This window comes from Ailuropoda melanoleuca, chromosome 5 (assembly GCF_002007445.2).
Source record: "Ailuropoda melanoleuca isolate Jingjing chromosome 5, ASM200744v2, whole genome shotgun sequence".
NCBI lineage: Eukaryota > Metazoa > Chordata > Mammalia > Carnivora > Ursidae > Ailuropoda > Ailuropoda melanoleuca.
In genome coordinates, this window is record NC_048222.1 from 78,022,706 (window position 1) to 78,048,150 (window position 25,445).

Consider the following 25,445-nt stretch of genomic DNA (forward strand, 5'->3'; position numbering starts at 1 on the left):
TCTCTTAATGTTAAGTGACTCCATTTGGGGCCTGTGGTTTCTTTTTAACAAATCATTTATTTTTTACCAGTGCTTTCCATTGTCTCCTGTTTTCTGTGGACATCATTCCATCTTTGTAGGGTTTTCTCTGGTACTTCTTTACTTTCCGATACTTCAAGATTATCCTGGCTCCTATATTTACACTCTCAGTCCTATTATCAGCAATATCTTAAAAGAGCTCTGGCTTCTTTTATTAGAGAATGGTATTACAATCTTACCTGTGGGAACTGAATGTGCTCAGCGGACAATGCAAGGCAATATATGCATGTATTCCAACCAATGTAAACACACCTAATTAAAGATTTCCATGTGGTACTGTCTGTATCCATATTGAGCCAAAGATGAGCTCATGCTGATGTCTCCAACCTGGTTGTATTGTGGTATTCTTCCTTTGCTGATCTGTAACTTTCTACTCCAACAGTGACAAACTGGCTCTCACCACCTGCCATGTATTTAATTCATTGCTCCATTCCAGATTACAGATGGGGTGTTTTCAGATCTGTTAGCTACCACCCTGATGGGAAAGAACTTTTTCCTTTAGTCCACAGATTCCACTCATTTTCAAAGTTTACTTAGGTCAGCATCTTTTGCCATACAACCTGCAGTGGGTGTTTATTCATACATTTCCAATACAGTTAGATTCTTTGTCATATCCTGTATGCCACTGAAGGGGCAGGNATTCTGTATCCCACTGAAGGGGCAGAAGAAATTTTGCTCATTTCAAGGTTCTTTCAGTTGGATTGGGAATTATACATTGACATGAAACAGATTAACAGGAGGGAAAAAACCCCACAAAGTTTAATCATGTACACATGATTAAATGACGAAGGCAGGCAGGTTTTATACTTTGTGGACAAAGAGAAAATAAATCTGTGAGAAATTCACAGAAGAAGCAAAACAACCTTGGGAGTTTCAATTAGTAAGTAATTCTAAACAGAATTCAGGCTGGGGTAGTAAATTAGTCAAAAGTAACAAGGGTTGTTGATGCAGCCTTCTGGGCTCTAAATTTCCCATCTCTGGTGATTAGGAAGTCTTTTCACCTCCTGGTACAGGGAGACCTTCATGTGCAGATAGATTTCCTGCTTCCAGGGGGACAGAGGAGGGTTTGAGTGTCCCTCTTACATAGGCTGTCTCTTAAGTAACTTTTATTTAAAATATCTATATGTCAAAGTGGCAGATTTGGGGCAGGCTGCCCTTGGCCTCTACACCATCCTGTGACACTCCCACATCCTAAGTAACTTTATTTCAGTAGCTTATGATTTACTCTTGGGGATGTAAACATGTTTGTTTGTGTTTTTTAAAGATTTTATTTTTAAGTAATCTCCACACCCAACATGGGGTCGAACTCACAACCCCGAGATTAATAGTTGCATGCTCCACTGAGCCAGCCAGGTACCCCAAAATGTTTGGGTTTTGACAAATGAATAATGGCAGGTATAAATCATTAAAATGTGATGGAATTCACCCCCTGATCATTTTATCACCTCTAGTTTTGCCTTTTCCAGAATCTCCCACAAATGGGGTCANTATGATTTACTCTTGGGGATGTAAACATGTTTGTTTGTGTTTTTTAAAGATTTTATTTTTAAGTAATCTCCACACCCAACATGGGGTCGAACTCACAACCCCGAGATTAATAGTTGCATGCTCCACTGAGCCAGCCAGGTACCCCAAAATGTTTGGGTTTTGACAAATGAATAATGGCAGGTATAAATCATTAAAATGTGATGGAATTCACCCCCTGATCATTTTATCACCTCTAGTTTTGCCTTTTCCAGAATCTCCCACAAATGGGGTCACTCAGTGTGTAACTTTTTCAGACTGGATTCTTTGACTTAGAGAAATACGTGTAAAGTTCATCCATGTCATTGTATGGGAGTGATGGTTCATTTATTTTTATTGCTGAATAGATTAACAGGAGAAAAACAAGTCAAAGTTTAATATCATTCAAATGTCCTGTATTCATGGGAGATACCCAGGAAAATGGAGTAACCCCTTGAAATGACCCAGCCCTCACTCTAAATGCCATCTTCAACTAAAGAACAAAAGATTTTAGGTGGTGGGAAGGCCAGTTAAGGGATGTTATCAGGTGAGCACAGTAAATGAGGGAATGGTTGTTACACAGATTTAAGTCTGCTTTTTCTTTCAGTAAGAGTTTCTTGAAATTTAGTCATTCTGTTCCTGATACAGAGGGAGACAGGCCTACCAATGGAGATTTCCTTTATCAGCATACCTTTCACTCACCAAATAACAACTTTTACCCATTTGTCAGAGATTCTCACATGTCTGCTCTTTCTTAAAATTAATCCACCCAAATAACCCTTGTGCCAAAGAGGCACATTTTGCCTGGTATGTTCTGCTTCCTTCACATGGATACACTCAGTTTGCTTATGGATTCATCACTGGAGGGACATCCTGGCTTCATTAAGTTTGTAACCACTATGAATAGAGCTGCTGTGCATAACTGCATGTGAGTTTTTGGAGATAACTTTTCAAAGCAGTGGTCTAAATACTAGAAGTACAATTGTTGGACCTTAACGTGAGACTTATTTAGGTTTGGAGAAAATGGCCAAACTGTCTTCTGAAGGGACGGTTGCTGCCATTCCTCACCTTCCAGCAATTGGTATTCTTGTTTCTGGAGTTCAGCATTTGGACTAGGTGTGCAGTGCTGTCTCACTGTTGTTTACACTTGTACTTTCCTAATGATGACGTCGAGCATATTTTTGTATGCTTATTCTGTATCTGCATATCTTCTTTGTCCAGGCATTTTCAGATCCTTACCCATTATCAGTTAGGAGGTTTGTTTCCTTATTGTTCAGTTCTGATAGTTTTTTGTATATTTTGAATACAGATCTTTTACCAGATACATGTTTTGCAAATATTTCCTTCCAGTTTGTGGCTTGTCTTTTAGTTTCTGAGCAAGGTCTTTCACAGAACTTCCTAATTTTAGGAAGTTCATGTCATCAGTTTTTTTTCTTTTGTGGATTGGCGTTTGGTGTTGTGTTAAAACTCATCACCAAACCCAAGGTCATGTAGATATTCTTTTATGTTTTCTTTTTGACAGTTTTACATTTTAAATTTATCTACAATGTTGAATGAATTTTGGTGTAAGTTGTAAAGCTTGTGCCTGCATTTCGCTTAATTCCGTAGGGTTTCTAATTAATTGTTTCTATTTCTGGAGATGTCGGGGGTAAGGACTCCATTTCAATTTGAATTTTCCAAATGTAATGGATTCAGCTGGACCCCAGAAGGGACAGGTGCCTCCACTGAACTGAGCGCCCTGCACCCTGCACCGCCCCCACCGCCCGCAGGGGGCGCCCGAGTCCCGCTCTGCACTCCTGCGGGGCATGCGCTTTCCAGTGCGCTGAAAGGCGTTCCAAGTCCTCAGGACCATGTGTGCTGACGCCCAGGCCCGGGGGGACGTGGGGCCTCATCCACACTCAGGAGCTCAGCCTTCCACGACCTGCTGTGGAGGATGTGGGTCTGTGTCCACGCGGACAGGAGCCCGGCCTCCTCAGGACCCGCTGTGGAGACTTCGGGAGGACGTGGGGCCGCGTCCACGTGGACAGGACCCACAGCGGAGGATGTGGGTGCACGTTCACACTGACGGGAGCTTGGCCTCTTAAAGATCCGCTGTGGAGGCTTCTAGAGGACATGGAGCGGTGTCCACACCCACAGAACCTGGGTCTCCTCAGGACCCACTGCGGGAGGAGAAGGCGAGAAGCCGCCTGAGAGGGGACTGCCAAGGGCAGGGCTGAGACAGGGGGCGGAGGCAGGGCGCGCTGTGTAGACGGTGGGGTTTCCGTGATTTGTGTGCAGTGACGTGGGGTCCCTGACGCGGCTGCGCGCGGGGCTGTGGGGTCTCCCTTTTCTGGGCTCGGATCCGCTGGGCTGGTCCGCGGGTCTGTGTTTACGCGCACACGGATCCAGTTCCGGGGGCTCCGCAGGCAATCTGCAGTCAGGGAGCCTCCACCACCTGGTGCTCTTGCTCCCCGGGCCTCGGTCTGCAGGGTCCTCCCCGCGTCCACACACGGTCAGGGCTGTCGGTTCGGCTTCTGGAGGTTCGGTAGCGATGGCGTGCGCTCTGCAGATGGCTGTGGGGATAGCAGATGTTCTCAGGGTGTCGGTTCTTCCCCGAGCGCAGAGTGTCTTCCAGTCTTCGCGTGCCTCCCTCGATATCTGTCGTCGGTGTCTCAGGGGTGTCCGTCTGTTGTCGGTGTCTCCCGGGTGTCCGAGGGCAGGGCTGTCCGTTTCCCTCGACGTCTGTCGTTGGTGTCTCACGGGTGTCCGAGGACGGGGCTGTCTGTCTCCCTCGACGTCTGTCGTCGGTATCTCAGGGGTGTCTGAGAGCAGGGATGTCCCTGTTGAGTATTTCACCGAGGAGGAGGAGGAAGTTGGGAGGGTTGTTTGAAGGAAAGTCCCCTGGAGAGAAGTGGGGTTGGGGTGAAGGAGGGTTCTCACCTGCCTGAGCTGTAGGGGTGGTGATTTCTGGGAGGAGGTGAAACCTGCGTCTTTCCCTTGGGGCCTGTGACTGATGAGTCTCTGCTGTGGGGCTTCTAACGTGGGGTCTGTAATTGACAGTTGTTCCTGTAACTGACACTGAGTGGTTGGCTCCCCTGCCCAGCACCCCTTCTAGAGACCGTAGTCCACTTGACTGAGCCTTCCCTTCATGCATTTTCACAGTTCTAACCAGTTTTTGGTGGAGCATTGTGGAAAATTCGAATTCCAGATCCTGCTGCTTCCCCTGCACCCAAGACACAGGGCCCCCCGATGTCATCCTCCCACGAGTCTCTTGCTAACATGTGGACTCCTACACTGGTGAGTGGCCTCTCTGCGGTAGGTGAACTGGGTCTGGGAGGACTTGGCCTCAGGAAGCTTGATGTGGTCTCTGCTCCTGTGACCTGGTGCTGACATGGTTGTTTGTAAGAGTACTTGACTCTGTGGTGATTTCAAGGTGCAGTGAACCTGTCACAGCAGCACAAATACCGTGGATCTCCACACTCAGACTCCCCAGCTGTCATTTCTTTACCACATTTGCCACTTCACACGGGATACTTCAGTGCGTTTTACCCTGAACAGGGACACTTTCCCACGGAACCACCACATAGCCCTGAACAAGGAAATAATTGCGGTTTCCATATATAACCCAGAACACAGGTCCACTTGAACTGTTGTCACCTGCCCCTCTGTCTGAAATATCCTGCTCCATTCGGATCCAGTTTTCTTCTGCAGCTGCTCCTGAGACTTTCCTGTATTTGCACAACCCTAATGGATTTAAGGAGCACAGATGGCTCCAATCTGGGTGTCCTCTCTGGATGGCTTATGTCGCTGGGGCTGTTTTCAGTGTCCTTCCACATGGTGACATGCATCAGTCCTTCATTTTTTCAATGTGACTAAACATAGTAACATTTACCACTTAAACATTTCAGGTTCACAGTTCTCTGGCCTTAGCTGACTTCACAGGGTTGTACATCATTCTCTAGAACTTCTTCTTTCTCCCCAAGGGAGACTGTGTGCATGAAACACTAACTCCCTGTTCCCCTTTCCTCTCGGCCCTGTAGCCATATTCAACTTTCTGTCTCTAGATACCTCATACAGGTGGAATCACACAGTGTATGTCCTTCTTTGAAAGCCAGCATCCTGTCCTTGTTCCTGATTTCAGAGTAGAGCTGTCAATATTGAGACTTGAGCATGGTGTTTGCTGTAGATTTATTGAAAAAAATTACCCCTTATTCCTGTTTTCAGGAGTGTTTATATCAGCAACAGACATTGGATTTTGGTTAGAACCTTTTCTGCATCAATTAATATAACCACATGTTTTTATTTACAAATTTATTGTGGAGTATAACATTGCTTGTTTTCAGTATATTGAATAAACTTTGAGATGTTTGTGAAGAGACACTTGCTGATGATGCACAATATATTTAAGAGCTCTTGGTTTTGCAATTTTTCTGATCAGGCTTCTTATATCTATTTTGAGACAGGTGTAGGAATGTATTTGCTGGTTTTGTGATGATTTCATTCGGGTCGGTATTAGTGGTTAGCATTGGTGTTAGGGGTTGCTAGGGTTATGGTTGGGTTAGGGTTAGGGGTCTCCCTGTCCTCTTCCACACAGAGCCCATTCTCCACCAGGAACCAGAGTGATATTTTCGGAATGCAACCTTTGGGCCTCTCTCTGGTCTGCTCCCCTCCTGCCCATCCTCTCCAGCCTCCCCTCTCCCACCATGGCCTGCCCCTCTGTGGGCCACCCAGGGGTATGATTGTCCCACATGTGCCTCAGGCTTGAGTCCAAGACTTTGCATTCACTGTGCCCTCTGCCAGGGGCACTCTTCTCTCCCCCTGCTTCATGTTTGGCTTGTTTCCCCATTGGCTGGGCCCCGAATTGCCCCCTGATGACCTGACTCATGTCTTCTGGTTGAATATGCCTGTCTGCTCTTTAAATGTAGTGCCCACCTTCCCGATGTGAGCAATTTGCTAACCTGCCCGAGATGGGGCAGGCGTAAGGACGTAGCCTTAGTGTCTGCACAAAAAATCAGTCTCAGAGGGGCTCACCAAACTTGTCTGATGATGGGGGAGCTGCTGTCCGCATGGTGGGGAGCAGGTAGTCCCCTCAAAGGGGGACCAGACATGTGAGGTGGTTGGACAAGACTCCCAACTTCTTGTCTGGGGAGATGTAGACCTGGACCTGGAAGCTTACACCCTTGGATTCAAGGCTGGGGCCTAAGCAAGCTCCTTCTTCTTCCAGAGGTCCTCTTTCCCCTTCCCTGACCATGGGCTGGACCTGATTCCTGACCTGGGGGAGTTTGATGGTGACCCGCCTAGGAATACCAGGGGTTTACTGAGGACCTTGTCAGCAGGATGCCCAGTAGCCTTGAAGGGAGGACCCTACAGGAGGTGGAGACAGCTCTGTGGGGGCCGGTGACATCCCACTCAAAACAAAACGGGGCTAGTGGCCAGCCCTGCTGGNCGGGGCTAGTGGCCGGCCCTGCTGGTTCTACCCAGACTGTAGGGCACAGAAAGAAGGGGTGTGCCCCAAGGTGCTCTGCTCCTGGCAGGTGGGGACAGGACCTGGGGGTTTGCCCAGGAGCTCAGCACAGGGGGAGTGTTCCTGGCTCCAGCATGCTAGAGTCCATGTGGGGCTGCATGGGCTTCCAACCTCTTAAGCCTTAGGCACCCCTTTGTAAGATGGGGTGCTGACAGCCCCCATCTCTGGGAGCAGAAGGTAGGGAGGCCCCATGGGCAGACTCACTCAAGAGAGGCCAGGAGAGTGGCTGTTGCTTAAGCAGCCCAGGGCCTGCCCCTTGAAGAAGTTACACAGGTCTATGGCCCTCAGCTTCGGGGTCCTGCTGCCAGCCTCTGGCAGTGACCCTCCTCTCACCCTGTCCCCTGTCCCTGTCGCTATGTGGTCTTCCTGGAGCTGTTCCTGCAGACAGCAAAGAAGCACTTCATGGTGGGACACAGGGTCACCTACTAGGTCTTCACTGACCAGCTGGCTGCTGTGCCCCGTGTGCCCCTCTGTGAGGGCTAGAGGGCAGTGGTCCTTCTGGTGGACACAATGTCACCTAGTACGTCTTCAGTTATCAGCCAGCTGCTGTACCCGTGTGCCCTTCCGTGAGGGCCAGTGGGTGGTGGTCCTCAAGGTCCGCGGTGACCCGCGCTGGCAGGATGAGTCCATGCAGCACATGGCAATGATCAGCCTCTTCTGTGAGCAGTGCTTCCTCCGTGAGGTGGACGACCTGGTGTGCGCGGATGTGGACATGAAGTTCCATGACCACGTGGGTGTGGAGATCCTGTCCCCCCTTTGTCACCCTGTACCCCAGGTTCGAGAACTTCAGCTACGCGCACCAGCTGCAGATCCAGGCCCACGTCCCCAGGGACCAGGGCAACTTTTACTATATGGGGCCTTTTTGGGGGGGGTCAGTGTTGGAGGTTCACTGGCTGACATTGGCCTGTCACCAGGCAATGGGGGTCGACCTGGCCAATGGGATGGAGGCCATGTGGCCGGACGAGAGCCACCTGAACCACAAGCCCACCAACCCCGGAGGCCACGTGGGATCTGAGGCTGCTGGGCTGCCCTCCCCGCACCCGGGTCATGAAGATGCTGAGATTCGGGCAGTGCCCAAGATCACCAGGACATCCAGAATGCATGAGGGGCTCGCCCCGTCTCTATCAGGGTTGTCTCTCTGAGCGGAGCCATAAGAGCATGTTCCTTCTTCTGTCCCCTCGACTGTGGAGTCCAGCACTGCCCGCTCAGGCATGTCCAGGGCCCCTAGCCACCCCATGCACAAGAGGCCTGCCTGGGGCAAAAGTTCCATTCTTTGTGGTCAGTGCATTTCAATCATTTCTGGGTCATTTGCAGCTGTGAACGGCTCCAGTTTTATGTTGAATGTTTTTCTGTGTCAATGCTGAGGAACCATCTTTAAAAAGAACAATTGAGGGAAAAGGTTTTCTCCCTGGTTCTAAACAGACATCACCTGGTGGGCTGGGAGCGGCCCTGCAGCAGCCTTGGAGCCAGAACGGGCCCTGGCTGGGTCTTCCTCCCACTTCCTGCAGCTCTCAGCAGCCATGGGCCTTCAGGGTCAGGGGTGCGCCGAGCCACATCTCAGACCCCCGGTCCCCTGACCGTCAGAGGCTGTGACCGCTAGCACGGCCTCTAGGAGCATGGAGCCCTCTGGGTTATTTCTGGTTCCTGCCTTGGTTTTAAATGGCTATTACTGTGCTGGTGTTTGTGAGATGTGGGCACTGGCTCCGTCTGGATGCACGTCCTGTTGGGATCCCTCAGTGCCCACTGGAGGGTTTGCACATGTGGACTCTCTCTGCACTATGTGTTAACAAGCATTCACTGAGTGCCTACTGTGAGCTTGGTCACCAACAAGGGGCAGAGTGTGAGAGCGAGAAGCAAGATACAGGATCCCTGCTCCAGGGCCCTCCTGGGACTTGTGATGGCCCCGTCCTCCTGACTCACTATTTTCCTATTGTGGTGTAATGGACATACGACTGATACTGTTAAGCACGTTTCAGGGTACAATTCAGTGGCAATACGTACATTCACTGCTCTGCACCTGCCACCTCCATCCATCACCACAACTTCATCGTCATCCCAAACTGAACCGCTATCTACGAGACCGTAACCCCCATTCCGCCTCCCCAGGCCCAGCACTCAGCAGCTCCTTCCATCTCTATGAATTGGAGTGCTCTCCGTCCCTCACGAGTGGGTTCCTCCAGTATCAGTCCTTCAGGGACTGGCTTATTTCACGTAACACAGTGGCCAAAGGTTTGTCCCCATGAGCCTGGACCTGACCCACTTTTCCCCCAAAGTGGTGGCTCAGCCCTCTCCTGTCTAACCTGAGCCTCCTCAGTCCACTCTGCTCCCCTCATCTTCCTTCTCAGCCTGAAGATGATCCCAGCCAATCTGCAGCTTTGAAGACCTGTTCAGTGCAGATGCCAGACACACACCCCCGGGGCCTTGGGCCTCACCTACCCCATCTGTCCATGTCAGGTGCCTGCCCCTCCCCCCAGCCAGCCACCTGCACCTTCCACGAGTGTCCCCATCTCAGAAGAGGGAAACACCAAGTCCAGACCCTTGGAGACCTCAGTGACTTCTTGCTTACCACCAACTGTAGTGAGGTGGCTACTGGAGGGCATTCGATGTCCTAAACATTTAAAGGCATATGTGAGTCTCTGCTGCCCAGGGCAGCAGGTAACAGTGGGGGCAAAGAGAAACCAAGCAGATTCACTGGAAGAAAGGCTGAGTGATGAGGAGCGTTAGGGAATAGGGCCTGGAAGCTCTGACTTTCCCCACCTGACCTTCAGATGCCCTCAGTTCCTCCTGTGCCTCTGGTGTCTTCCTGGAACCCTGACCTGGCTGTTTTCAGATAGCTCACCAAGTGGTACCCTCACTTTCTGGGGTGGGGGTTGCTGAAATCCTCAGTGTGTCCTGCTGCCCCACCTGGATCACATCGTCTGGGCCATCTGAGGACCCAAGACTGTGGGTCTGTGGACTGGAGGGATTCTGAGCAGAGCTGATGGGATGGGAGGGCTGCAAGGCACAGAGACAGGTTTCCAGAAATCTACAAAGCTATCTTCCTACAGTTTTTGAATCAAAGCCTTGAGATCTTTAAAATGCCAGCAGTGTTACAGCATGGGCCAGAAAAACAAATGTCCCTGTGCACCCAACAACACCTAAGCTATTGGCCATTTCTTGTCACTTGAGCTGAGTACAAAGGATTGGGAGTGGGGGCTTGAGGGAGGGGTCCTGGGCCAGCCATCCAATCTCCTGCTGGGCCTGAGGGAGGGGCCTGTGTGGAGACCCTAGCAGGAGCCACTGCTGTCTGCTGATGCCCCCTCAGCCCTCCCCAGTGCACCTGCTGCTGGGGGTGTGCCTGCCCCCTCCTCCCTGCGGAGGGTACTCTCCTGTACCAGCGGTGTCTCCTCCCTTGCCAACCACTGCCAGCCTGTAGCCTGGGAGTGTGGACACCCTTTGTTCCTCTAGCTGCTGGGGGAGTGCCTGCCCCCTCCTCCCTGTGGAGGGCTCTCTCCTGCACCAGCAGTGCCTCCCCCTGCAAGTCACTGCCAGCCTGTAGCCTCGGAGTGTGGGTACCCTTATGGCGTCCAGTCCTGGGGACAGAGTCAGTGCATGTTGGACCTGGTCTCCCAGCAGGCCTGAGCACCAGGCCGCCATGGTGCTGGCTCTCCTGCAGGCTCACTATGCCATGTCCTCCCTCAGGCACCCTGGGCCCAAGTCCTCCTCTGCTTGGAGACCTACCTCGGCCCATTCTCTACACGCTGGGCCTGGGAATGGGTCATCTGGACCTTCTAGACTCACCCTTCAGTGCCCGTGACATGGGCACAGTCCAGCCTCACAGATTGCTCAGAGGAGACCCAGCGCAGGAAGATGCAGCCCACTGCAAGGGGAGATGCCAAGTGACCCAGAGTGAGCACACAGGCCTTGCACAAAGCATGGGGCTTGTGGGTCCCAGCACAGGATGTGGGCACCTAGCCACCGGTCACGGGAAATCCCGGTGAGGGCGGCCCTGGTGGGGAGGCCACAGAAGGGTTCCTGAAGAGGCAGGCAACAAGGAAGACAACAGGACAGAGCTCCCCAAGGAGGTCGATGGAAGAATCAGAGGATTGCAGAGGCCTTGGGAAGACTCGGAGGCCCTGGAGATGTTGGCTGAATCGCTGCCATTTGGTCAGGAAAGGTGTATCACAAACCCCCATCAACATTGGATGATTTACTCTTTGTTGGTTCTAGGAATCAGTGCGAACCTGCCATGAGAATTCACATTGTGTTAAGTCTAGGATATACTTACTTTTCAGGACTCGATTTCTAGAGGAAGTGCTAAGCATGGGTCTCTCCATTCTTTTCTTTGCACAACTGGTCTCTGTTTTCAGGAGCAGATTCCTGGTGTTCATCACCCCTGCTCACCCTTAGGACTGGCCCCTATCACCCCCCACAGTGGGCGTGACCACGTGGGTTGGGGGGTGCTCACTGATGAAGCCCCAGTGCTCAGTACACAGCAGGCACCCCAGATCCTCTGTTGAATGAGGGAGGGCCTGAGGGAGGATGGGAGTGAGGGAAAGAAGGAGGGAGGGAGGGAGGACGGAAGGGGTGGAGGGGAAGGAAAGAGGCGGGGGGAATGAATGAGGGAGTGAATAAATGATGTAGGGAGGGAGGGAGTGAAACCATGGAAGTAGGGTCCCTACATCAGGAGCCATTATTTGCGGTGAGGTCCGAGGGCATCATAGCCCGGGCCCTGGATGGTGGCTGAGGGCATCATAGCCCAGGCCCTGGATGGTGGCTCAGGGCAGGTCCAACTGTCCTCCCAGTGCTGACCATCCTTCTTGGACCTGCTGTCATCCTGGATCCTCTCCACCTCCTCCTCAAACAATCCTGAATGTTCCCAGGAACAGGGTGGCAGGAGGGGAGTCTCAGGAGGGGCTTCCCAGATCCTGTGCCCCAGAGGAAGCTGTGACAGTAGCTACAGGGCATTGTATCATGAAGACTGGCACCAACGATCCCATCCATCTCCTTGGGCATTAGTGTTGGTGCATAGCCTGCTCTCTCCACCACTGCTGTGATAAACATGCCTGAAAATACAACTGTGAAAGACTGAGCGAGAGTTTCCAAGGGTGAGTCTGAGGACGAGCGTGCTAGGTGATGGGTGCACCTGTGACCTGGGATGGGCGTTGCTCACTCTTCTCCTGGACAGGGATGCCCGTCACCCTTCTCTCCAGGGGACCTGTGGGGGACATTTTCCCCAGGGCTGCTGGTCCCCGGACCAGATACCTGCTAGTCTGAACATGACCAGTGCTTCCTCCATAGGGTTTCCTTTGCCAGAGTCCTTCCCTGGGAGCTCCCACATCTCTGACACATACTCCCCGCATGCCTATCCACCCGCTTGGACTTGCATGTGTTTGGTCTCTCTCCCTGTGGAACCCAGTGACTTGGAGCATGGTTTGGACCAGGGGCAGGGGAAACCTTTCTCTGGCCTTGGGTTGTGAGCAATGCTTTTGCCCTTTGTGGTGTCTTCTAGCTTTCCTCATTTCCCTGGTTTCTGTGTGGGTCACAGGTGGAATCAGCCGTGTCCTGTCTGGGGTCAGGCTGTGGTGTCCCAGCAGGAACAGGGGTCTTGACCCTGAGATTGTGCCCATATTTACTAAAGGGGCCTCTATGATTACATCTGATCTGTAATCCACTGGGGATTTAAATATCGAATAAGGGAAATTCTATGTCAAATAAACACAGAAAGAAATGAGTCCCTTTTTGAAAATAGGTGGGCATTTCGTGATTCCACTTATAGAAACATCCAGAACAGATTAAGGAACAGAGAGAGAAAGCCGCTGAGGGGTTGCGAGGGTCTGGGCTGGGGGAGAAAGGGGCAGGGAGGGCTCCTGGTTCAGGGTGTCCTTTGGGGAAGGAATGTTCTGCCACCGTGTTCTGTGCCACGGCGGCACAGCGTCGGGAATGTACTACTTGCTCGTGACGTGTTCAACTGAAAATGATTAATTTTATTTTAAATAAAGAATAAACAGCATACAGAACATGGAAAGATAATATAACAGTTAAAATATACCAGAGAGAAAGACTATACGGGGAGGGGATGAAACATTGTGGGGGGGGGTTGGGTTTGGGTGAAGGAGCTAAGGGTGATTGAACAAGAAGCTGTCCCCGCAGGGTTGTGGGCTCTGGATGTGGCTCTGGGAGCCCTGCAGGAGTAGGAGTAGGGGCAGGGGTGGGACTAGGGGCAGGGACAGAAGCAGGGACAGATGCAAAAGCAGGGACAGGGGCAGGAGCAAGGGGAGGGACAAGGTCAGCTGCAGTGGCAGGTGCAGGGTCCAGGGCAGGAGCTGGGTCTGGGGCAAGGACAGGAGCACAGGCAGGGGCAGAGAGAGCAGCAGGGGAAGGTCCAGAGCAGGGGCAGGGGTGGGGTCAGGAGCAGTGGTGGGAGTAGGGGCAGGTTCTCCGTGGGTAGGTTCTCCTGCAGGCTCCTCCTGGACAGCTCCAGGCTCTCAGAAGGCAGGTGCCAGGTCACCCGCTGGCTCCTGGTCTCCTGCTGAAGTCGCTGCAGGCACCACCCCTCCCGCTGGAGCTGCCCATGAACTTGGAGCTGGCTCTAGTTCCTCAGACAGCAGAGCAGCTGTGAGAGGAGAAAATCTCACCCATGTGCCTGCCTCTCCCTGTGCCTTTGCAGAGACACAGAACAGCCCAGGGGCACCCAGAGAAGCCGCAGCCAGGAAGAAACCCTCCCCGGGATGTCTCCCCAACTGCAGTCCACCCGCTGGGTGCTCTGAGCCCAGTCCTTGCTCCTGGCCCCACACCAGCCTCTGGGGGCTCCTCCCTGTGGGGCCAGCACTGACCCATCCCTGCATACCACATGCACCCAGCCCCAGCCTTCTCACCCTCGGGCTTGTGGACCACAGTCCAGTAATAGACCATCAGGGACAGTGGCCTGGGCAGGGTCAGAGGCCTTCCCTGGTAGTCCCCAGCACCTGCACCTGTACCTGGAGAGCTTCCTGAACTGACTTCCTCCGAGAGGGAGATGGAGGACGTGTCCACCAGCCTCCTCTCAGTCTCAATCATGGTCTTCTGCAAAGACAGGGACCGGTAGCTGGCCCAGAGGCATCACAGCCCTGACCGGCCATCCCCACCGTCCTCCTGCCCATTCCCCCTGCTGCTCCCAGATCAGACTCAGACCTGTGTGTACACAGCCCTGTACCCAGGACAGTGACCCATCCCTGCAGGGCACGGGATAAACCTTGGGCAGAAGGGCGCAGCACCCACACCTTGACCCACCCGGCCAGGCTTGACCCTGAACATGACCTGCTCGGGGCGGCCCCACCTTGCATGACCCCTCTTACAGACACACACACACACACACACACACACACACACACACACAAACACACACACGGAGGGGACCTGGGGCTGCACAGTTGGATCAGAGCGTGTGGGGCTGGGCTGGACGGCTCTGGGCCTCCTGGTGTCACCTTTCGGTCCTTCCTGCAAAATGGCCAGAGGCGTCGGGGAGCCCTGACACAACATCCCCAGCGAGGGGAAGTGTTTGCAGGGTGCGGTTTCCTCAGCCTGCAGCCTCCGGACTTGGGGAGGCAACACGCAAACATGTTCTTCATTTGAGGATCTCCAATGAAATGAGCTGGGCAGGGGTTGGCTCTGGAATGTGGGTGCCTGGTTACTTGGGTTCCAAATTCTGTTGGGCTCTGTTGTCAGGAAGTGAGGTCACCACTGCCTGGGCCCCCCTTACCTATCTTCTCACACAAGAGCCCCCTGAGGGCCCCTCTCCCCCAGCTGCTCTATGCTCACCCTCCACCCCATGCCCCATCCATACAGTGACACCCACACCGCCCACCCACAGCCCCCAGGGGGCCTGGGTACAGCTGGTGTCCCTGCTGTGAAGACACAGAGGTGGTTTCAGATGGGCTCCTGCTTGTGCCCAGGGCTGTGACCCTGGATAGACCCTGTGCCTCTTGGGGCCTCCCCAGGCTCCCCGTCTGCACAGTGGAATGTTCTGGTTTCTACTTCTAGGGACACCATCAGGGGTAGGACCTCTACATACGTTCTGTACCTGCTATCATAGGTGGCTGGGGCACAAACTTGGCAATGCAAGGGTGAGCTGGGGGTTGGGCGGGGAATGGAACACAGCTCAGAGGGGCTGGGTCTGCTCTGGGGTCCAGGCAAAGCCACCCCTTTTCCCAGTCCCCATGGGAAGGTTGCAATGAATGGATTCCGACCTTGTCCTCTCATGACACAGACTTCCAGGGGCTCCCATTAGATTTAGGCTCAGGTCCCATGGCCTCGCCTGTGCCCATGTGCTGGGCAGTCTCCACAGTGGCTCCTGGGCATTCCCAAATCCTGGTCACACATCTCTGTGGAATCCCCTCCCCTTCAGAGTGGATGGCCTGTGTGACTGTGCTCTAAGGAAGAGAACGGGGCAAAAGGATGGGATGTCATTTCCAAGCTAATGCAGGAAAGTTTGTGACTTCTGGTTCCTTCTGTCCTGTGTTCAATCTCTGTCTCTGTCTCTGTGTATCTCACAGGAGCAGGATTTGCAGGCTCCGGGGGAGATGTGAGAAGCCCCAGAAGTCTGCCTTGTCCCTGTTTCCCTCTCCTGTCCTTCCTAAGGCCTCCTCACCCTGGCCAGAGCACTGACTCTGGAATCTCTTCCAAATGGGGACCCTGAAGCCACACCAAGGAGGGTCCTGACCTTGGTCCCCCGACCAGTGGTCAGTGCTCTGCCGCATTCTGTATACCCAGGTCCTCAGTCCCCCAAGCCCCCAGACTGCCCTCTGCTCAGAAGAACCTCGATGGAGTACAAAGCATTTTCCCAGGACTGGGAGCACAGTGGGTCAGGGATGGAGATCCAAGGCCAACAGGCTCTTCTACAAGCCTGTGGGATCCTGGGGACAGCCCGTCTATACAGCCCAATTGACCATAGAGTAAGCTGAGCCCCCTCTGCACTAGGTGGGGTGTCTCTTCCTACTTCCAGGTGCCCAGGGAGGTGATGGACACTGGACCCCGACCCTGTCATCTCCCAGTGCCCTGGCAACCCCCCTGGGGCCCTTGGGGGACCCCCTGACTATCAGCCTGATGTGTCTCCCCTCCCCATGCTATTGATCTGGGGTATTGCCAGGAGTCCTGATGCCCCTGCCCCATGGCCCAGCTCTCCCTGACCTCTTACTTCTTCCCCCCTTGTCACCCACCTCGCTCCCAGGGTGTCCTCCACTTTGACCCCCAGCTGGGCTGTCAGAATGGTGTGTGTGTGTGTGTGTGTGCACATGCACACACAGGTGCACATGCCTCTACCTGCTTGGGGATGCCCAAGGTCATGTCCCCGCATGGGACAGGGTGGGGAGCTATCCCCGAGTATCTGAGGGGCTTTCACCCCCAAAGCAAACCTCATGGGAGGGTTGAGGCTGGCCTAGGACTGGAGAGAAGCCCTGCTCCTTGGACTCTGCACCCCTCATTTGTCCTGGGCCAGTCCCTGCCTCTCTGGACCCCAGGTTCCCAACTGTCCCTGAGGGTTGGATATGGAAATGCTTGAACGTGGCCGCTCTTCCTGGGTAGGTGGACAGGTGCACCAGGCACGCAGGCCTCCCCATTGAGAGGGTCAGGTGTGCACAGGGGACCTGCACACAGCACGTCTATCATGACCCAGCCCTGCGGCGGATACACACGAGACCCATGGCTCTGCACCTGACTGGTCCCCCATGTTCCCTCACCACCACCAAGTGTTCTGTGGCCCCAAAGTCTGCTGAGCCCCAGAACTATGCCCACCCTGGGCAGCAAGCCTCAGGGTGCAAGGCCAGGTGGGTTGGACATCTGGGGACGCAAAGGACACTGAATACCCCCAGCCCCACCCAGATGGCCTGGAATGCAGATTCCCTCCCAGGGTCTAGCTAAGTGCATGGCTGGGCCAGGGGACCTGGAGGCAGCAATGCAGGCCGACTTGGGGCAGGGAGAAGATCGGTCTGCCCCTTTCCCTTCTCTTCTCCTCATTCTGCCTCATCTTCCTAGCAGGACCCGGGACAGAGCCAAGAAGAACAGGCTGCCATCAAAGTCAGGGGCCAGTGAGTGGCTGGGCAGGCAGGGGAGGGCTCATTCTGGACTCAGGGAGTCTCTGGGTGGGCTAGTGGGGGCTTGGGAGGGCTGGCCTTCCAGCTTCTCTGCAGAGCAGCCCTGTGGCTGGAGCCATTTGCCTCCCCTCTCTGGGCCTCGCTCTCCTCCCCTGTGCAATGGGGTGATGCTGAATGATCACTTCAATAGCAGGAATATGTGGGGTGCTGGTGATTGACTTACACTGGGCACAGAGCCTGGATTGCAGACCACTGTGGGGTAGGTGAGCAGGGTCACCAGTGAGCACCCCTCCCCCCAAAAGCAATCTAGGCTTTCCATGCAGCCACCAGGCCCCTGGCTGGGAGCCCAGGAGCAGTGACAGGCCACACTCTTGACACGAAGTTCATGGGTGGTTCTTCTTCAGGACTGGGGACACATTGGGGACCCCAGGAGCACAAGGCAAGCCCCTCCCTCTGAGGGAAGGAGAACAAGGAAGGCTTTCCCTGGGGTCCTCCAATGCCACATGAGAGGGGAGGAGGCTGTCCCCATACCCAGACAGTCCTTCCCCAGCACCCACTTACCTAGTGGGGAGGGGCAGGCATCCTTGTTGCACACAGTAAATCTGGACTTGAAAAGTACATGAAATTCTGCTTGGGTTAGAACCTGAGCATTGGGGTTTGGTTCTTTCACTTGCTGGGCTGACGAGACACATACACTCTCCACGACTCCACAAATGCAGAGCTCTTGCAGGGTCCTGGGCATCCTGGACCTGGGGAGGGGAGAGGGGCATGTCCTCCCAAAGGCAGGATGGTTTCAGGTCGTGATCCTGGGCCAGGGCTGGAGACAGCCCCTCACTGCTTTAAGGCTGAGGGGGCCTTTCTCAGGCACAACGATGCCCACTGAATGCAGGGACTTCAGAAAGGACACACACCTCGACCAGGTCCTGCCCCAGGACAGTGGCTGCTTCCCCAGCTCTGGAGGAAAAGGGACATCTTTGGCTTCTTTGGGTGGGGGTCCTCTGTCCCACTAGCAGGCACTGGATGGTTTCTAGTCTGCTTCTGGAAATGCGCCAGCACTGAGTGGGCCAATCACTGTCCACACACGAACATGGACAACATGCTAAGGAAATGCCAGAGGTGATCCTGTGCAAGTGGCCTGCGGGCCGGCCAATGGCCTTCAGTGCCCTCCAGGGGCCGCGGGCCCCCCTTCCCTGGATGGGAATCCTCCTGGAGTCTCGTCTCTGCCCTTGGGGCTCCCTTCCTGCTGGTTTCAGGACAAAGGGAGAGACTATAGTGTGGCTGGGAAGGCTCTGTCCTGGCCTCCTTCCTTCCATACACAACACTGCTCCCCAAGAAGCAGGGGCCGCTGCTCCTCCATGTCCCGCGCATGGCTGGTGTAAGACACTCATTCCCTCCAAGGCGGGAAAGAGATGATATAAACTTTTAGAATAAATACTACAGATTGCTCAACCTGTAAACATGGTCAAGTTTCCAGTAAGAAAATGAACGTTCCTTAAAAAATTCTTAAAAATCTTGTTTTACTTATATGTGTTTTAAGTTAACCATAGCAATTCCTCACCATATCATTGCATTTGTTCCCAAACCAGTGTATGCTTATTGCAATTATCATTGTGAATAAGATATTTTGCGTATTGCAAAGCTTACTAAGGTGTCTCAGCCTAAGATGTCTCTCTGTAGAGAGTTGCTACTCTTATAAAATTAAGTTGGATGTTTTGGAAAGAATGCAACAAAGTGGTTGGCTAACTTTTTTATGTTGAATTAGCTGTGAGTGAGATTACAGTTTAAAGATCAGAACAAATAGCATAAGATAATTTAAAGATGTAGAGACAGTATTCATTTAGTCTAATTTCCAGAGTATTTTTAATATATTTTTCCACTTAAAAAAACAAAGGAAATCTTTGATGATGCAAGAAAGACATTGCAAAACTCCAAAATGCAGATTCATACACAAAGAAAATGTCTTACCCTTCCATCAAAGAGTGACAGAAATGTATATTTGCATCTTTTCTTTTAAAGTATAATGTTAAGGTATGACTATATCATTGTTTTATGATTTCCAGACTTAACTGTTTTTCCTCAGAGTTCTACTACCAGCCTGAATTGTAGCAAACAGGTGGGATGCCATTGAAGCACTTACCTCTAAGGTAGCAATTCACAACATTCTTGGTCTCAGGACCTGTTTGCACCCATACAAATTATTGAGTACCCCAGAAAGCCCATATTAATTTACCATGTTATGAAGTTAAAATGGGAAACTCTAAAATCTCTCTATATAAATCCATTTTTTTTAAAGATTTTATTTATTTATTCAACAGAGATAGAGACAGCCAGTGAGAGAGGGAACACAAGCAGGGGGAGTGGGAGAGGAAGAAGCAGGCTCACAGCAGAAGAGCCTGATGTGGGGCTCGATCCCACAACGCAGGGATCACGCCCTGAGCCGAAGGCAGACGCCCAACTGCGGTGCCACCCAGGCGCCCCTATATAAATCCATTTTAAAACTAACATAAATGACATACTTTTTAATGAAAAATAACTATATTTTCTAAAACAAAGAAAAAATTTAGAACAGTGGCACTGTTTTACAATTTTGAAATCTCTTTAGTATCTTTTTTGTCTTTTTAATAGTAAAAGACAGCTGATTTATATCTGCTTCTGCATTCAATCCAGTGCTATGTTGTTTTGATTGAGGTATATGAGGAAAATCTGACCTCACACAGATATATAATTAGAAAATGGAGGAGTATTTTAATAGTCTTTTCAGATAGGTGTGGATATTTTTCTTTGATGCCATGACAAACCTGAACAAGTATTAGTTTCTTGAAGGCTAGTTGCACTGTATAATTTAAAGTGTATCAGTAAACATTTCTTTCTTGATTACATTAAAATCTACTTGTCTAGCTTGCACTTTGAATGGATCTTTTAAACCTAAATGATTTTGAAACATTATGCATAGCCTCCCTGAGCTATGTAGCACTTCCAAATGTTGACATGTTGTATTCCATGATAACACAAGAAATCCACATTTGTTAATGTTACTACTGATCTCATCTAAAAAGCTTCTAAATGTTGGGAAGATGTCACATTCACTATGATAAATACAGTTTTCAAATTTTCTAATTTTTGCTAGAAAGCTCTTTTTCATTGGAAACACATATACTCAGTTGTTTTTGTTGATGTTATATCCTTATTTTGTTTATTTTCAAGAAAATGTTAGCTAAATTTGAATGATCATAGTTGATATGTCAATCATTCTTTCAAGCACTATAAAAAATGTCATTCCAAGAAAATAGACAGCCCTATGTGTCCTTTTACTTGAGACAATTGTCATCTTCCATATACAGTGGAAGTGCTTTAAGAGAATTTGTCTCACAAGATATGAAAAAGATGTGTACTCAAGGGTCGAGATTTAATAGAATCTTGAAACATTTTTACTCCTTTATCAAAAAATACTCTTTGGTGACACTGGCTTTTTTTGGGCAATGTTGAGTGTTTGTTTGGCAGTGAAGAATACAATGACTGCCCATATAGTTTGGTGCCAGTGCACTAATTTGTTCTTGCTCAGATGCCAGGAGTTTTCCCTCCCATTACTTTTGCTCCAGGAGTGTGCATGCCAACATAGTGAGAAAGGCAAATGATGTCACCATAGTACTATAAAAAGTATCATGAAGATCAGAAAGGAAAATCATAAAAAATATGAAATACAAAAAAATTATAACAAAATATTTAAATGAAATAATAAAAACATGAAAGTGCCCTGGAGAAACCCCAGGGATCCATGGCCACACTTTTAGAACCTCTGTTCTAAGGGTCACTGCAAGGGTTAAATCAGTTAATACACACAATGCATGCAGCGCAAAGTACATGAAGGACACAGGAGCCCCTGATTACCATTACGAACTTCTCTGATGCTAATACAGCACCAAAAATTCCTCAAGCTCACAGATGTGTCTGGATTCTATTGAAGGAAGTTTGGCTGTTAGTTTAGATTTCACTGGGGAGAGCCCAGAGTAAGAATTAGCATCAAAAGGAGAAGAAACAGTCAGTTATATTTGAGCTCAGGGTCTTAAGTATCTTGTTTAATTCATTCTAGTAGCTATTACCACAATGGAAACCTGTCAGGCCAGAGCACATATTAAGAATGTCTTGGCCATTGAAGTGCAGACATCTTAATGCTAACTGGTCCTGGCTCTTACCATTGCTTGGTCTACTCATCCAAGGGGTGGTCAGAACCTGGTCACACATACACATACACATACACATACACATACACATACACATACACATACACTGATTTGAAGCAAATAGGCAATTTGCCATTTATGATAGTTACTAATTAAATTTCCTTCTGGGAAGACTTTCGAATGATCACATTCCTGCTAAGGGCACTGAAGGTTTGCTTTCTTTGAGATGTATTTGAGAAGAAAGTAAATTATGTTGAGCTGTGTTATGTTCAGAATGACAGCTCCTTACAAGGGGCCTCTTGTAATTTATTTTATTTGTTAAAGATTTTATGTATTTATTTATTTGAGAGAGAGATAGCATGAGTGGGGAGTGAGGGGGAGGGAGATTCTATAAGGGGAGAGAGAGGGAGGAGGGAAAGACTGTCAAGCAGACTCTGTGCTGAGCTTGGAGACCAATGGGGCTTGATCTCATGACCCTGAGAACATGACCTGAGCTGAAACCAAGAGTAGGACTCTTTACCTATGGGCCACCTAGGTGCCCCAAGGGACCTCATTTTAAATGTTTCTTTGAATTTGGATAGCTTCTTATGAGACATGGGGTTACACATGTGCTTCTGTGCATGTAGTGTGCTAGGCACTCTACTATTTCTCTTGCTGAATCTTGGGAAGACATGAAAATAATTGACTGTGTTCTACTTACCTTATGTTTTGTTAAAGGAGAACATGCACAAAGAAGAACAAGTCAGCCCAAGTCCTCAGTAATGTGTACTTAGCCTATTTCTTCTTCAGGATGTCAGCAGTTTCTTTCCTTTCCTGAGGGAGCTAAGGAGCACTCATAAATAATTGTATCCAAAGATTTATGCTTTTAAAGTAACATTCTTTTATCTTGCTAGTCATCTGTCTGATTTTAGATATACAAGCAATATTAGATCATCTCTTAAAGTAAAGGCTTGACTATTGCAGGATTGGGAAAACACTGAAATATTGCATGATCATAAACATGTTGACACAATATGTATATTAGAAATATGGACTAGCATTAGAATATAGTTTAATAAAAAGTTATTTTAACAAAACTATATAAATAAAGTTATTTTATTTTTATCCTTTTTTTATTATTATGTTATGTTAGTCACCATGCAGTACGTCATTAGTTATTTTAAAAATTTTTATTATGTTATGTCACCATACAGCACATAATTAGTTTTTAATGTAGTGTTCTATGATTCATTGTTTGCATATAACACCCAGTGCTCCATGCAATATGTGCCCTCCTTAATACCCGTCACTGGGCTAGCCCATCCCCCCACCCCCTCCCCTCTAAAACCCTCAGTTTGTTTCCTGGAGTCCATAGTCTCTCACGGTTTATCTCACCCTCTCTTTCCCCCCCTTCATTTTTCCCTTCCTTCTCCTAATGTCTTCCATGCTATTCCTTATGTTCCACATATAAGTGAAACCATATGATAATTGTCTTTCTCTGCTTGACTTATTTCACTTAGCATAATCCCCTCCAGTTCCATCTGTGTTGGTGTAAATGTTGATCATTTTCTGATGGCTGAGTAATATTCCATCATATATATGGACACATCTTTCTCCATATGTCTCTTGATAGGCATCTCGGCTCCTTCCATGGTTTGGCTATTGTGGACATTGCTGCTATGAAAATTGGGGTGCATGTGGCCCTTCTCTTCACTACGTCTGTATCTTTGGGGTAAATACCCAGTAGTGCAATTGGTGGATCATAGAGTAGATCTATTTTTAACTTTTTGAGGAACCTTCACACTGTTTTCCAAAGTGTCTCTACCAACTTGCATTCCCACCAACAGTGTAAGAGGGTTCCCCTTTCTTCACATCCTTACCAACATTTGTTTGTTGCCTTGTCAAGTTTTGCCATTCTAACTAGTGTAAAGTGATATTTCAGTGTGGTTTGGATTTGAATTTCCCTGATGGCTAATGATGTTGAACATTTTTTCATGTGTCAGTTAGCCATTTGCATATCTTCATTGGAAAAGTGCCTGTTCATGTCTTCTATCTAATTTTTGACTTGATTATTTGTTTTTTTTTGGGGGGGGTGTTGAGTTTGAGAAGTTCTTTATAGATCTTGGATACCAGCCCTTTATTTGGAGTATCATTTGCAAATATCTTCTCCCATTCCGGGGGTTGCCTTTTTGTTTTGCTGATTCTTTCCTTTGCTGTGCAGAAACTTTTAATGTTGTCCCAAAAGTTCATTTTCGCTTTTGTTTCCCTTGTCTTTGGAGATATATCTTGAAAGAAGTTCCTGTGGCCGATATTGAAGCGGTTACTGCCTATGTTCTCCTCTATGATTTTGATGGATTCCTGTCTCATATTGAGGTCTTTCATCCATTTAGAGTTTATCTTTGTGTATGGTGTAGGAGAATGGTCGAGTTTCATTCTTCAGTATATAGCTGTCCAATTTTCCCAGCACCATTTATTGAAGAGACTATCTTTATTCCAGTGGATGTTTTTTTGTTTTGTTTTGTTTCGTTGAAGAGACAAGAATCATATGGTCCTCTCAATTGATGCAGAAAAAGCATCTGACAAAATACAGCATCCTTTCTTTCTTTTTTTTTTTTTTTAAAGATTTTATTTATTTATTCGACAGAGATAGAGACAGCCAGCGAGAGAGGGAACAACAAGCAGGGGGAATGGGAGAGGAAGAAGCAGGCTCATAGCAGAAGAGCCTGATGTGGGGCTCGATCCCATAACACCGGGATCACGCCCTGAGCCGAAGGCAGACGCTTAACCGCTGTGCCACCCCCTCCCCTACAGCATCCTTTCTTGATTAAAACCCTTCAGAGTTTAGGGATAGAGGGTACATTCCTCAACTCATAAAAACTACCTATGAAAAGCCCACAGCGAATATCAGTCTCAATGGCGAAAATCTGAGAGCCTTTCCCTTAAGATCAGGAACATGACAAGGATGCCCACTCTCACCAATATTGTTCAACATAGTACTAGAAGTCCTAACAACAGCAATCAGACAACAAAAAGAAATAAAAGGTATTCAGACCGGCAAAGAAGAAGTCAAACTCCCTCTTTTTACAGATGACATGATACTTTATGTGGAAAACCCAAAAGACTCCACCCCCAAATTACTAGAACTCATACAGCAATTCAGTACTGTGGCAGGATACAAAATCAATGCATAGAAATCAGTTGCTTTCCTATACACTAACAATGTAACTGTAGAAAGAAATATGAGGGAATTGATTCCATTTATAATAGCACCAAAAACCATAAGATACCTAGGAATAAACCTAACCAAAGAGGTAAAGGATCTATACTCTAGAAACTACAGAACACTGATGAAAGACATTGACAAAGACACAAAGAAATGGAAAAACATCCCATGCTCATGGATCAGAAGAATAAACATAATTAAAATGTCTATGCTGCCCAGAGCAATCTATACTTTCAAAGCCATCCTGATCAAAGTACCAATATCATTTTTCAAAGAGCTGGAACAAATAATCCTAAAATTTGTGTGGAACCAGAAAAGACCCAGAATCACCAAGGAAATGTTGAAAAAGAAAAACAAAGCTGGAGGCATCACGTTTCCTGATTTCAAGCTATACTACAAAACTGTGATTACCAAGACAGCATGGTACTGGCAAAAACCAGACACATTGATCAATGGAACAGAATAGAGACTCCAGAAATGGACCCTCAACTCTATGGTCAACTAATCTTCAGCAAAATTTATTTTAGAATAACACATATATGCATGAAAAATACAACTTAATGTAAATGCCATTTCCAAACATGGTTAAATGTTTCACTGCAAAATGTGATTGCCTTCATTTGATAATTGTTAAGACTTCTTATAGCTCAAAAATTCTAAGGCTTCTTTGGTTTCAATCACAGTTCATAGATGATTTGAGGACAATGATGTTACTTGCAGTTTCTTTTCTATGCACTATTCTCTGTGTGCAGTGTTCATGTGATTTTGAAGATGAGCTGGCTTTGGTGCCTGTCATCCCACTGGAGTTCCTAGGAACATGGAATGTGGCTCCTCTGTGGATTCTGTCAGTGCTCAAGTCCTGCCAACAACCCTGACAAGATTGCCCATGTGGTCTTCATGGTGACAGAACTGAGGAGAAGGAATGAACC

At 49.2% G+C, this 25,445-nt stretch overlaps 1 pseudogene; it reads left to right on the forward strand.

Annotated features, from left to right (window-relative positions):
* Window positions 1-7,432: 7,432 nt before the first annotated feature.
* LOC100467536 lies at window positions 7,433-8,226 on the forward strand (annotated as a pseudogene).
* The last annotated feature ends 17,219 nt before the right edge of the window (window positions 8,227-25,445 follow it).